The sequence below is a fragment of the Ranitomeya imitator genome, chromosome 6 (genome assembly GCF_032444005.1).
Source record: "Ranitomeya imitator isolate aRanImi1 chromosome 6, aRanImi1.pri, whole genome shotgun sequence".
NCBI classification, from domain to species: domain Eukaryota; kingdom Metazoa; phylum Chordata; class Amphibia; order Anura; family Dendrobatidae; genus Ranitomeya; species Ranitomeya imitator.
The window spans coordinates 562,084,364-562,099,151 of NC_091287.1; positions in this window are offsets into that span (position 1 = coordinate 562,084,364).

The window sequence follows — 14,788 nt, forward strand, 5'->3', positions numbered from 1 at the left end:
TGAGCACACCAATGCCGACCGTGTACCCATGTAACTTTTTTTCATCCTGCAGTGAGCCTACTTTGTGGTGTAAGGCCTACTAGCAGTGTCTGTCTGCACCACTTAATACAGCTGTCCTCCTCCTTTAAAAAAAAAAAAAAAAAAAAAAAAAAAAGGCTGATTTTCAGCTTGTCAGAATTATAAGACTGCATTGGGGCCACAAGTTTCGTTGTGGTCTACTAACTGATTCTTCCGCTCCAAGGTGTTCTCCTGGTTGCCTTTCCTGAGCTTCAACCTTCAGGCTCTTGTTAAATAGTTTTTTAATCTAACAACTGCAGTGGGGCTACTAGTTTAGGCAATGAAGAGAAAATTGTGGCGCTGCACAGCCTGTGAATAAGATACTGGTAAAACGCAGTCACTTGTGGGTGTTTAGACTTCAGTAGCTGGAGGTGCTCGCATGAGGAAAAACAGGCATTCCAATATGAATGCAACAAAGAAAAAAATGCGGCAGCACTCACCAGATGGCGTGGTTCAATCCTTTATTGGAGATAAAAAATCCATAGTAGCGTGTTCACGGCACGGGGGAGTACGGACATAGTGGAAGTGAGCAGGGAAAGACAACAGCTGTTTCGCGCTCTACCAGCGCTTCTACAGGTCCTTCCACTATGTCCGTACTCCCCCGTCCCGTGAACACGCTACTATGGATTTTTTATCTGCAATAAAGGATTGAACCACGCCATCTGGTGAGTGCTGCCGCATTTTTTTCGGGGCTACTAGTTTAGTTGGGGCCTACTAATGGTGTATGCCGCTCCGTGCTGTTCTCCAGGTTTCCTGTCCTGAAATTCCATTTTCAGGCTCTCGTTAAGTAGTTGTTGAAACAACACTGCATTAGGCCTACAAGTTGGGTCTGGATTGTAGAGACGGTGTCTTCCGCTCCAAGGTGTTCTCCTGGTTGCCTTTCCCTAGCTTCTATCTTCAGGCTCTCATTAAATTTTTTTAATATAACCCTGCATTTGGCCTACTTGTTTTGTTGGCCCTACTAACGGTGTCTGCCGCTCCTTGCTGTTCTCCTCCACTGAACAAACCAGTGCCGCCTGTTTACTACTGTTGCCAATTTTGAACTGCATTTAGCCTACTTTATTCTTTGAGCCCATATCTGTTTCCTCCTCATCCTGCCCATTGCCCAGCCAGTGATAGATGAGTCTGCTGGTACATTGACCCAGACCACTACATTCCCCGTGCACGCTACACAGCCAGAATGTGACCCTGCTGAAAGTCAGGTCCCCCTTCCCGCATACCATACCACCTTACACGGGGACAAAGAGGAAGGTGCAGATAAAAGTGCAGGTTCCATCATCAGGTGGGCGGGGCATACTGGTTGGCGATGTCACTGGCACAGGGCCCCTAATAGTATGCAAAAGTGTTGCTGCCGGTGGGAGGCGCCCCCGCCGTGCAAACACACCGCCGTACTTTGAGGGGCCCTGTGCCAGTGCCAATGCCAACGAGTGGGCCCCCCCTGCTTGCTCAGGATCACAGCACTTGCAAAGTTGAAATACTTACCTCTCCCTGCTCCACTGCCGTGACGTGGTCCAGATTTACTGGGCCCACTAAATACTTGAACCAGCCCTACCCCCCACAACTTTAGCCAAATGACCCCCAATTTCCAATGCCTAACTATTATTATAAGGTAAATTAAGATTGACAAGCTTCTGTACCAAGACTGGATGTTTTTGCCATTAAAATGGGCAGTGTAAGTGTTTTCCTGGCCTCCACTCACTGCCGACTATGCTCCCCCATTGACTTTGCATTGGGTTTCGTGTTTCGGTCGATCCCTGACTTTTTCACGATAATCGGCCGATTCCACTCGACTCGACTTTTGAGATAGTCGGGTTTCGCGAAACACGGCTCGACTCTAAAAAACTAAAAGTCGCTCAACCCTGCACAAACTATACACGTCATCCCCTGACCTTACCCCCGCTGTACTACAGAACACCACTGACTGTCTGTCCGCAGTCTCCAACATCATGTCCGCTCTCTATCTGAAACTCATCCTCTCCAAAACTGAACTTCTTCTGCTCCCGCCATCTACTAATCTCTCTAAACCTGACATTTCCCTCTCCGTGGATGGCACCATAATGACACCCCGGCCGCAGGCGCGCTGTCTGGGTGTTACGTTTGACTCCAATCTCTTGCCTGCCCACAAAGCTCTCCACAGTGCGGCCCCCTACATCTCCTCCCTCATCTCTATCACCTACCTGTCCTCTTCACAGTGCGGTCCCCTACATCTCCTCCCTCATCTCTAGCACCCTACCTGTTCTCTTCACTGTGCGACCCCCTACATCTCCTCCCTAGTGTTGAGCATTCCGATACCGCAAGAATCGGGTATCGGCCGATACTTGCGGTATCGGAATTCCGATACCGAGATCCGATACTTTTGTGGTATCGGGTATCGGATACATAGAGATGTGTAAAATAAAGAATTAAAATAAAAAATATTGATATATTTACCTCTCCGGCGGCCCCTGGACTCAGCGCGGGTAACCGGCAGGCTTTGTTGTTCAAAATCAGCGCTTTTAGGACCTGAGAATCACGTCCCGGCTTCTGATTGGTCGCGGGCCGCCCATGTGACCGCCACGCGACCAATCACAAGCCGCGACGTCACCGCAAGCTATTAACGCGCTCATTTTTAAAAATGAGCGCGTTAATGGCTTTCAAAGACGTAGCGGCTTGTGATTGGTCGCGTGGCCGCGACCAATCACAAGCCGCGACGTCACCGCAAGCTATTAACGCGCTCATTTTTAAAAATGAGCGCGTTAATGACTTTCAAAGACGTAGCGGCTTGTGATTGGTCGCGGCCACGCGACCAATCACAAGCCGCGACGTCACCGCAAGCTATTAACGCGCTCATTTTTAAAAATGAGCGCGTTAATGGCTTTCAAAGACGTAGCGGCTTGTGATTGGTCGCGTGGCCGCGACCAATCACAAGCCGCTACGTCTTTGAAAGTCATTAACGCGCTCATTTTTCAAAAATGAGCGCGCTAATAGCTTGCGGTGACGTCGCGGCTTGTGATTGGTCGCGTGGCGGTCACATGGGCGGCCCGCGACCAATCAGAAGCCGGGACGTGATTATCAGGTCCTAAAAGCGCTGATTTTGAACAAAGAAGCCTGCCGGTTACCCGCGCTGAGTTCAGGCGCCGCCGGAGAGGTAAATATATCAATATTTTTTATTTTAATTCTTTATTTTACACATCCCTATGGATCCCAGGGCCTGAAGGAGAGTTTCCTCTCCTTCAGACCCTGGGAACCATGAGAATACCTTCCGATACTTGATGTCCCATTGACTTGTATTGGTATCGGATATCGGTATCGGCGATATCCGATATTTTTCGGGTATCGGCCGATACTATCCGATACCGATACTTTCAAGTATCGGACGGTATCGCTCAACACTACTCCTCCCTCATTTCTATCACCTACCTAACTCTAATCAGTTTTTATGAAGAGGTAAGCTATAGGCTGGACCACGGTGAGTCATTGGACGTGGTATATCTCGATTTTTCCAAAGCGTTTGATACCGTGCCGCACAAGAGGTTGGTACACAAAATGAGAATGCTTGGTCTGGGGGAAATTGTGTGTAAATGGGTTAGTAACTGGCTTAGTGATAGAAAGCAGAGGGTGGTTATAAATGGTATAGTCTCTAACTGGGTCGCTGTGACCAGTGGGGTACCGCAGGGGTCAGTATTGGGACCTGTTCTCTTCAACATATTCATTAATGATCTGGTAGAAGGTTTACACAGTAAAATATCGATATTTGCAGATGATACAAAACTATGTAAAGCAGTTAATACGAGAGAAGATAGTATTCTGCTACAGATGGATCTGGATAAGTTGGAAACTTGGGCTGAAAGGTGGCAGATGAGGTTTAACAATGATAAATGTAAGGTTATACACATGGGAAGAAGGAATCAATATCACCATTACACACTGAACGGGAAACCACTGGGTAAATCTGACAGGGAGAAGGACTTGGGGATCCTAGTTAATGATAAACTTACCTGGAGCAGCCAGTGCCAGGCAGCAGCTGCCAAGGCAAACAGGATCATGGGGTGCATTAAAAGAGGTCTGGATACACATGATGAGAGCATTATACTGCCTCTGTACAAATCCCTAGTTAGACCGCACATGGAGTACTGTGTCCAGTTTTGGGCACCGGTGCTCAGGAAGGATATAATGGAACTAGAGAGAGTACAAAGGAGGGCAACAAAATTAATAAAGGGGATGGGAGAACTACAATACCCAGATAGATTAGCGAAATTAGGATTATTTAGTCTAGAAAAAAGACGACTGAGGGGCGATCTAATAACCATGTATAAGTATATAAGGGGACAATACAAATATCTCGCTGAGGATCTGTTTATACCAAGGAAGGTGACGGGCACAAGGGGGCATTCTTTGCGTCTGGAGGAGAGAAGGTTTTTCCACCAACATAGAAGAGGATTCTTTACTGTTAGGGCAGTGAGAATCTGGAATTGCTTGCCTGAGGAGGTGGTGATGGCGAACTCAGTCGAGGGGTTCAAGAGAGGCCTGGATGTCTTCCTGGAGCAGAACAATATTGTATCATACAATTATTAGGTTCTGTAGAAGGACGTAGATCTGGGGATTTATTATGATGGAATATAGGCTGAACTGGATGGACAAATGTCTTTTTTCGGCCTTACTAACTATGTTACTATGTTACTATGTTACCTGTGCAATTTACTGTGCGGGCCCCTACATCTCCTCCCTCATTTCTACCACCTACCTGTACTCTCCACAGTGCGGCCCCCTACATCTCCTCCCTCATCTCTATCACCTACCTGTCCTCTTCACTGTGCGGCCCCCTACATCTCCTCCCTCATTTCTATCACCTACCTGTACTCTCCACAGTGCGGCCCCCTACATCTCCTCCCTCATCTCTATCACCTACCTGTACTCTCCACAGTGCGGCCCCCCTACATCTCCTCCCTCATCTCTATCACCTACCTGTCCTCTCCACAGTGCGGCCCCCCTACATCTCCTCCCTCATTTCTATCACCCTACTCCTCCTCTTCACTGTGCAGCCCTCCTACATCTCCTCCATCATTTCTGTTTATCGACCTACTCGCTCCTAACCTCTGCACTAATCTGTACCTCCCAAGCTCCAAGACGTCTCCCGCTTTGCGCCAATAATCTGGAATGCACTTTCCCAAAAAATTCGATATTTTGTCTCTTGTATGTGGTATTATCCATTCACTATGTGGTGGTGATTAGAGATCAGCGAATATGTTATTATTGTTATTATTTATTTATAAAGCACCATTAATTCCATGGTGCTGTACATGAGAAAGGGTTACATCAAAATACAAATATCACTTACAGTAAACAAAACTAACAATGACGGACTGATACAGAGGGGGGAGGACCCTGCCCTTGCGCTTACATTCTACAGGATTATGGGGAAGGAGACAGTAGGTTGGGGGTTGCAGTAGCTCCGATGGTGTTGAGGTGGCCGTGCACATTACATATGTTAGGAAAACAATCGTCAGACTCAGCACGCATATGGTACATTTGGATACGTGTTCGGTAACATGAGCATTTTAGAGAAGTTCTGACTAGGGTTGAGCGAAACGGGTCGAACATTTTCAAAAGTCGCCGACTTTTGGCTAAGTCGGGGTTTCATGAAACCCGATCCGACCCCTGTGCGGGGTCGGCCATGCGGTACGCGACTTTCGCGCCAAAGTCGCGTTTCAATGACGCGAAAAGCGCCATTTCTCAGCCAATGAAGGTAAACGCAGAGTGTGGGCAGCGTGATGACATAGGTCCTGGTCCCCACCATCTTAGAGAAGGGCATTGCAGTGATTGGCTTGCTGTCTGCGACGTCACAGGGGCTATAAAGAGGCGTTCCCGCCGACCGCCATCTTACTGCTGCTGATCTGAGCTTAGGGAGAGGTTGCTGCCGCTTTGTCAGAAGCAGGGATAGCGTTAGGCAGGGTCCATTAACCACAAAACCGCTTGTGCTGCAGCGATTTGCACTGTCCAACACCACCCTCGGTGTGCAGGGACAGTGGAAGTTTTTTTTTTTTTTTTTTTCCCCTCAGCGCTGTAGCTCATTGGGCTGCCCTAGAAGGCTCCCTGATAGCTGCATTGCTGTGTGTACGCCGCTGTGCAAACCAACTGCTTTTTTCAAAGCACAAATCCTCTTGTTCCTTCCTTTCTGCACAGCTATCTTTTTTGTTTGTCCACACTTTTTATTTCATTTGTGCATCAGTCCACTCCTTATTGCTGCCTGCCATACCTGGCTGAGATTACTGCAGGCAGGGAGATAGTAATTGTAGGACATTCCCTGTTTTTTTTTTTTTTTTTTTTTTGGTGGGAGATTAAGATTGGCAATTTGGCATTTCTGCTAGAGTGCCATCCCTGTGTGTGCCATCTCTCTCACATAGTGGGCCATAGAAAGCCTTTTCATTTTTCTGTATTTTTTTTTGTGGGGTGTATAAATTCTCCCTGATAAAAATACAGTGGGAGATTAATATTGGCCTTTGGGCTTGTGTGCCAGTCCTGAGTGTGCCATCTCTCTCACAAATAGTGGGCCATAGAAAGCCTATTTATTTTTTTTTTTGGTTTTATAAATTCTCCCTGAAAAAAAGGGAGATTAATATTGGCCTCTGGGCTTGTGTGCCAGTCCTGAGCGTGCCATCTGTGCCAGCCCTGAGCGTGCCATCTCTCTCACAAATAGTGGGCCATAGAAAGCCTATTTAATTTTTTTTTTTGTTTTATAAATTTTCCCTGAAAAAAGGGAGATTAATATTGGCCTCTGGGCTTGTGTGCCAGTTGTGAGCGTGCCATCTGTGCCAGTCCTGAGCGTGCCATCTCTCTCACAAATAGTGGGCCATAGAAAGCCTATTTAAATATTTTTTTGGTTTTATAAATTCTCCCAGAAAAAAAGGGAGATTAATATTGGCCTCTGGGCTTGTGTGCCAGTCCTGAGCGTGCCATCTGTGCCAGCCAGCCCTGAGCGTGCCATCTCTCTCACAAATAGTGGGCCATAGAAAGCCTATTTAATTTTTTTTTTTGTTTTATCAATTTTCCCTGAAAAAAGGGAGATTAATATTGGCCTCTGGGCTTGTGTGCCAGTTGTGAGCGTGCCATCTGTGCCAGTCCTGAGCGTGCCATCTCTCTCACAAATAGTGGGCCATAGAAAGCCTATTTAAATATTTTTTTGGTTTTATAAATTCTCCCAGAAAAAAAGGGAGATTAATATTGGCCTCTGGGCTTGTGTGCCAGTCCTGAGCGTGCCATCTGTGCCAGCCAGCCCTGAGCGTGCCATCTCTCTCACAAATAGTGGGCCATAGAAAGCCTATTTAATTTTTTTTTTTGTTTTATCAATTTTCCCTGAAAAAAGGGAGATTAATATTGGCCTCTGGGCTTGTGTGCCAGTTGTGAGCGTGCCATCTGTGCCAGTCCTGAGCGTGCCATCTCTCTCACAAATAGTGGGCCATAGAAAGCCTATTTAAATATTTTTTTGGTTTTATAAATTCTCCCAGAAAAAAAGGGAGATTAATATTGGCCTCTGGGCTTCTGTGCCAGTCCTGAGCGTGCCATCTGTGCCAGTCCTGAGCGTCCCATCTCTCTCACAAATAGTGGGCCATAGAAAGCCTATTTTATTTTTTTTTTGGGTTTTAGAAATTCTCCCTGAAAAAAGGGAGATTAATATTGGCCTCTGGGCTTGTGTGCCAGTTGTGAGCGTGCCATCTGTGCCAGTCCTGAGCGTGCCATCTCTCTCACAAATAGTGGGCCATAGAAAGCCTATTTAAATATTTTTTTGGTTTTATAAATTCTCCCAGAAAAAAAGGGAGATTAATATTGGCCTCTGGGCTTCTGTGCCAGTCCTGAGCGTGCCATCTGTGCCAGTCCTGAGCGTCCCATCTCTCTCACAAATAGTGGGCCATAGAAAGCCTATTTTATTTTTTTTTTGGGTTTCAGAAATTCTCCCTGGAAAAAAAAAGGGAGATTAATATTGCCCTTTGGGCTTGTGTGCCAGTACTAAGCGTTCCATCTCTCTCTCTCTCTCAGTCAGTGGGCCATAGAACGCATATTTTTGGTTTTATTTGTTTTCTAAATTCTCCCTGAAAAAATCATTTTATTTTATTTGGTTTCTAAATTCTTCCTGATAAAATCATATTTTTTTTATTATTTTTATTTCTAAAGTCTCCCTGAAAAAAAAAAAAAAAAAACAACCAAAAAAACAGTGGGAGATTAATATTGGCCTTTCTGCTTGTGTGCCAGTCTTGACTCCTGGGTGTGCCATCTCTCTCTCTCTCTCTCTCCAATTGTGGTCCATAGAAAGCCTACATTTTTTTTCCTTGATTTGGGTTCCAAAATCTACCAGAGAAAATAACTCCATCAATCATTGGTAGAAAAATATTGGCCTCTGGGCTTGTGTGCCACTCCTGATTCCTGTGTGCGTCATCTCTCACTCAGTGGCCCATAGAAAGCATATAGTTTGTTACATTTGTTTTCTAAATTCTCCCTGCAAAAATCTATTTTTTTTTTTTTGGGGGGTTTCTAAAGTGTTCCTGAAAAAAATAAAAATAAAAAAAAAATAATAGTGTGACATTAATATTAACATTTGTGCTTCAGTGACAGTCCTGCGTGTGGGGCATCTCTCTAATTTGCAGCCACCAAAAAAAGAGTGTGTAACATTGGGCCTGATTTTCGCTGTGGTCTCACCAACCTGTAAAGGGGTAGCTAAATCATACTGAAGTTATAGCTCACCGTGTAAGTTGTGTGACTGCAACAAATAACGTTAGTTTGGTTACGTTTTTAAAACAATGAGGAAGTCTAGTGGAAGAGGTCGTGGCCGGGGGCGTTCATTGTCAGCTGGTAATGAGGGTAGTGGTAGTGGTGGAGCATCAGGTGGTCGTGGGGGAAAAAATATTGCACCTAAGTCTGGAGCTGTGGAGCCAGGTTCGTCGTCCGGCTACACAAGGCCTCGAACGCTCCCTTTTCTGGGATTAGGAAAACCGCTTTTAAAGCCGGAGCAGCAAGAGCAAGTTTTGGCTTATCTTGCTGACTCAGCCTCTAGCTCTTTTGCCTCATCTCGTGAAACTGGTAAAAGTAAAAGCAGCGCGTCGTTAGTGGATGTTCACGGTCAGGGACAAGTCACTTCCTTGTCCTCTTCAGCAAAAACAACAACAGAGAAGAATGCAGCAGGCGACACAACGGGTTACTCCATGGAGCTCTTTACACATACCGTCCCTGGCTTAGAAAGTGAAGCAGTTAACAGTCCATGCCCATTACAAATTGAATCTGACATGGAGTGCACTGACGCACAGCCACAGCCAGACTACTATGCTGGTCCTTTGACTCAGACCACAACATTGCCCTCGCAGGGTGCTGATCAAGAATCAGACCCTGATGAGACTATGTTGCCCCATCACGAACGCTATACCACCGAACGACACGGTGACACAGACGAAGTTGCGCAGGAGGTACAAGAAGAGTTATTAGATGACCCAGTTCTTGACCCCGATTGGCAGCCATTGGGGGAACAGGGTGCAGGCGGCAGCAGTTCTGAAGCAGAGGAGGAGGAGGGGCCGCAGCAGGCATCAACATCGCCACAGGTTCCATCTGCCGGGCCCGTATCTTGCCCAAAACGCGTGGCAAAGCCAAAACCTGGTGGAGGACAGCGTGGCCATCCGGTTAAAGCTCAGTCTGCAATGCCTGAAAAGGTATCCGATGCTAGAAAGAGTGCAGTCTGGCATTTTTTTAAACAACATCCAATTGATCAGCGCAAAGTCATCTGTCAAAAATGTTCTACTTCCTTAAGCAGAGGTCAGAATCTGAAAAGTCTCAATACTAGTTGCATGCATAGACATTTAACCACCATGCATTTGAAAGCTTGGACTAACTACCAAACGTCCCTTAAGGTTGTTGCACCCTCGGCCAATGAAGCTAGTCATCAACGCAACATCCCTTCCGGCAGTGTAGGACCACCATTTAGCGCACCACCTGCTGTATCTGTGCAGGTATCTTTGCCAGGCCAAAGCAGTCAGGGTCAGGGAATCACCAGTTTCGTAGTAGGAAACACTGCATCTAGGGCACCGGCGGCAACAATACCATCTCCCACCGTCTCTCAGTCTGCCATGTCCACCGGCACCCCCGCTAGTTCCACGATCTCCAGCTCTCCAGTCCAGCTCACCCTACATGAGACTATGGTTAGAAAAAGGAAATACTTAGCCTCGCATCCGCGTACACAGGGTTTGAACGCCCACATAGCTAGACTAATCTCGTTAGAGATGATGCCCTACCGGTTAGTTGAAAGCGAAGCTTTCAAAGACCTGATGGACTACGCTGTACCACGCTACGAGCTACCCAGTCGACACTTTTTTTCCAGAAAAGCCATCCCAGCCCTCCACCAGCATGTTAAAGAGCGCATCGTCCATGCACTCAGGCAATCTGTGAGCACAAAGGTGCACCTGACAACAGATGCATGGACCAGTAGGCATGGCCAGGGACGTTACGTGTCCATCACGGCACACTGGGTAAATGTGGTGGATTCAGGGTCCACAGGGGACAGCAAGTTTGGGACAGTTCTGCCTAGCCCACGGTCTAGTAAACAGTTGTCTGTAGCCGTTCGCACCCCCTCCTCCTCCTCCTCCTCGTCCTCCTGCAGAAGCAAGAGCTCGTCCACAGACCGCAGTCGCACAAACACTCCATCCGCACCTGCCACTGTTGCACACCAGGTCTCCCATTATGGGGCAGCTACTGGCATACGTCAGCAGGCTGTATTGGCTATGAAGTGTTTGGGCGACAATAGACACACCGCGGAAGTTCTGTCCGAGTTCTTGCAGCAAGAAACGCAGTCGTGGCTGGGCACTGTAGATCTTGAGGCAGGCAAGGTAGTGAGTGATAACGGAAGGAATTTCATGGCTGCCATCTCCCTTTCCCAACTGAAACACATTCCTTGCCTGGCTCACACCTTAAACCTGGTGGTGCAGTGCTTCCTGAAAAGTTATCCGGGGTTATCCGACCTGCTCCTCAAAGTGCGTGGACTTTGCGCACATATCCGCCGTTCGCCTGTACACTCCAGCCGTATGCAGACCTATCAGCGTTCTTTGAACCTTCCCCAGCATCGCCTAATCATAGACGTTGCAACAAGGTGGAACTCAACACTGCACATGCTTCAGAGACTGTGCGAACAGAGGCGGGCTGTTATGTTTTTGTGGGAGGATACACATACACGGGCAGGCAGTAGGATGGCAGACATGGAGTTGTCAGGTGTGCAGTGGTCGAAGATTCAAGACATGTGTCAAGTCCTTCAGTGTTTTGAGGAATGCACACGGCTGGTTAGTGCAGACAACGCCATAATAAGCATGAGCATCCCCCTAATGCGTCTGCTGATGCAAAGTTTGACGCACATAAAGGATCAGGCGTCTGCACCAGAGGAAGAGGAAAGCCTTGATGACAGTCAGCGATTGTCTGGTCAGGGCAGTGTACATGACGAGGTACCGGGCGAAGAGGAGGTGGAGGATGAGGAGGATGATGGGGATGAGTATATTTTTAATGAGGAAGCTTTCCCGGGGGCACGGGAAATTGGTGGCGTGGCAAGGCCGGGTTCTGGTTTTTTGAGGGACACAAGTGACGTAGATTTGCCTGCAACTGCCCCTCAACCAAGCACAACCGCAGATTTGACAACGGGAACTTTGGCCCACATGGCGGATTATGCCTTGCGTATCCTCAAAAGGGACACACGCATTACAAAAATGATGAACGATGACGATTACTGGTTGGCCTGCCTCCTTGATCCTCGCTATAAAGGCAAATTGCAAAATATTATGCCACATGAGAACTTGGAACTAATATTAGCAACAAAACAATCAACTCTTGTTGACCGTTTGCTTCTGGCATTCCCTGCACACAGCGCCCGTGATCGTTCTCACACGAGCTCCAGGGGCCAGCAGACCAGAGGTGTTAGAGGGGCAGAAATCAGAAGTGGCGTTGGACAGAGGGGTTTTCTGACCAGGTTGTGGAGTGATTTTTCTATGACCGCAGACAGGACAGGTACTGCAGCATCAATTCAAAGTGACAGGAGACAACATTTGTCCAGTATGGTTACAAACTATTTTTCATCCCTTATCGACGTTCTCCCTCAACCGTCATTCCCATTTGATTACTGGGCATCCAAATTAGACACCTGGCCAGAATTGGCAGAATATGCATTGCAGGAGCTTGCTTGCCCGGCAGCTAGTGTCCTATCAGAAAGAGTATTCAGTGCTGCAGGTTCAATACTAACAGAAAAAAGGACTCGTCTGGCTACCCAAAATGTAGATGATCTAACCTTCATTAAAATGAACCACAACTGGATTTCAAAATCTTTTGCCCCACCCTGCCCGGCTGACACCTAGCTTTCCTATGAAAAGGTCTTGCCTGTGGACTATTCTGAATGACTTTTCCAATCTCGTAATTTTCTTCACCTGATTGTCCAGCATACGACATGTTTCCACCTCACGAAATGGCCAAACTCCCCACACGGGGCCGTGCTATCGCCACTTTGCGCTTGGACCCTTGAGAGTGCTGTTTGTCTGAAGAGGTGGGTGTGGCCGCTTTTGGTCGACGGCACTGCCACTGGGTCCCTCATAGTACAATAAAGTGTCTCTGGCGGTGGTGGTGCGCACCCAACGTCAGACACACCGTTGTAATATGAGGGGCCCTGTGCCTGTACCGCCGGCCACAAGACAGTTCCCCCCCCCAGCTCAAACAGTGCTCTACCACTAGCAAAATTATCTCTCACAGCTTCACCAATGTGTAGTCTAGCCGCTGACATCCTTCAATGCCTGGCACTGACAATACCATTGTTTTGACATTTTTGTTATGTTAGGCCTTCGAAGCCTGTCTGCGGTCCCTTCTTTCTACAACTACTACACTGACCAGGCCACTGCTGGCCGTGTTACCCTGGAACCAATTTAAAAGTGCCTACAGTCAGCCCAATTTTGTTATGTTAGGCCTTCGAAGACTGTCTGCCGTCACTCCTTCCACTAGACTTCCACTGACCATACACTGCTGCCCATGTACCCCTGGAACCAATTTAAAGTGCCTACAGCCAGCCCAAGTTTGTTATGTTAGGCCTTGGAAGCCTGTCTGCGGTCACTCCTTCCACTAGACTTCCACTGACCAGACCACTGCTGCCCGTGTACCCCTGGAACCAATTTAAAAGTGCCTACAGCCAGCCCAAGTTTGTTATGTTAGGCCTTGGAAGCCTGTCTGCGGTCACTCCTTCCACTAGACTTCCACTGACCAGACCACTGCTGCCCGTGTACCCCTGGAACCAATTTAAAAGTGCCTACAGCCAGCCCAAGTTTGTTATGTTAGGCCTTGGAAGCCTGTCTGCGGTCACTCCTTCCACTAGACTTCCACTGACCAGACCACTGCTGCCCGTGTACCCCTGGAACCAATTTAAAAGTGCCTACAGCCAGCCCAAGTTTGTTATGTTAGGCCTTGGAAGCCTGTCTGCGGTCACTCCTTCCACTAGACTTCCACTGACCAGACCACTGCTGCCCGTGTACCCCTGGAACCAATTTAAAAGTGCCTACAGCCAGCCCAAGTTTGTTATGTTAGGCCTTGGAAGCCTGTCTGCGGTCACTCCTTCCACTAGACTTCCACTGACCAGACCACTGCTGCCCGTGTACCCCTGGAACCAATTTAAAAGTGCCTACAGCCAGCCCAAGTTTGTTATGTTAGGCCTTCTAAGCCTGTCTGCGGTCCATTCTTTCAACTACTACTACACTGACCAGGTCACTGCTGCCCGTGTACCCCTGTAACCAATTTAAAATTGCCTACAGCCATGTGTTATTATTTTAGGCATTCGATGCCTGTCTGCGGTCCATTTTTTCAACTACTACTACACTGACCAGGTCACTGCTGCCCGTGTACCCCTGGAACCAATTTAAAATTGCCTACAGCCATGTGTTATTATTTTAGGCCTTCGATGCCTGTCTGCGGTCACTCCTTCCACTAGGCCTCCACTGACCACACCACTGCTGCCCGTGTACCCCTGGAACCAATTTAAAATTGCCTACAGCCAGCCCAATTTTTTTATTTTAGGCCTTCGATGCCTGTCTGCGGTCCATTCTTTCAACTACTACTACACTGACCAGGTCACTGCTGCCCGTGTACCCCTGGAACCAATTTAAAATTGCCTACAGCCATGTGTTATTATTTTAGGCCTTCGATGCCTGTCTGCGGTCACTCCTTCCACTAGGCCTCCACTGACCACACCACTGCTGTCCGTGTACCCCTGGAACCAATTTAAAATTGCCTACAGCCATGTGTTATTATTTTAGGCCTTCGATGCCTGTCTGCGGTCACTCCTTCCACTAGGCCTCCACTGACCACACCACTGCTGTCCGTGTACCCCTGGAACCAATTTAAAATTGCCTACAGCCATGTGTTATTATTTTAGGCCTTCGATGCCTGTCTGCGGTCACTCCTTCCACTAGGCCTCCACTGACCACACCACTGCTGTCCGTGTACCCCTGGAACCAATTTAAAATTGCCTACAGCCAGCCCAATTTTTTTATTTTAGGCCTTCGATGCCTGTCTGCGGTCCATTCTTTCAACTACTACTACACTGACCAGGTCACTGCTGTCCGTGTACCCCTGTAACCAATTTAAAATTGCCTACAGCCATGTGTTATTATTTTAGGCATTCGATGCCTGTCTGCGGTCCATTTTTTCAACTACTACTACACTGACCAGGTCACTGCTGCCCGTGTACCCCTGGAACCAATTT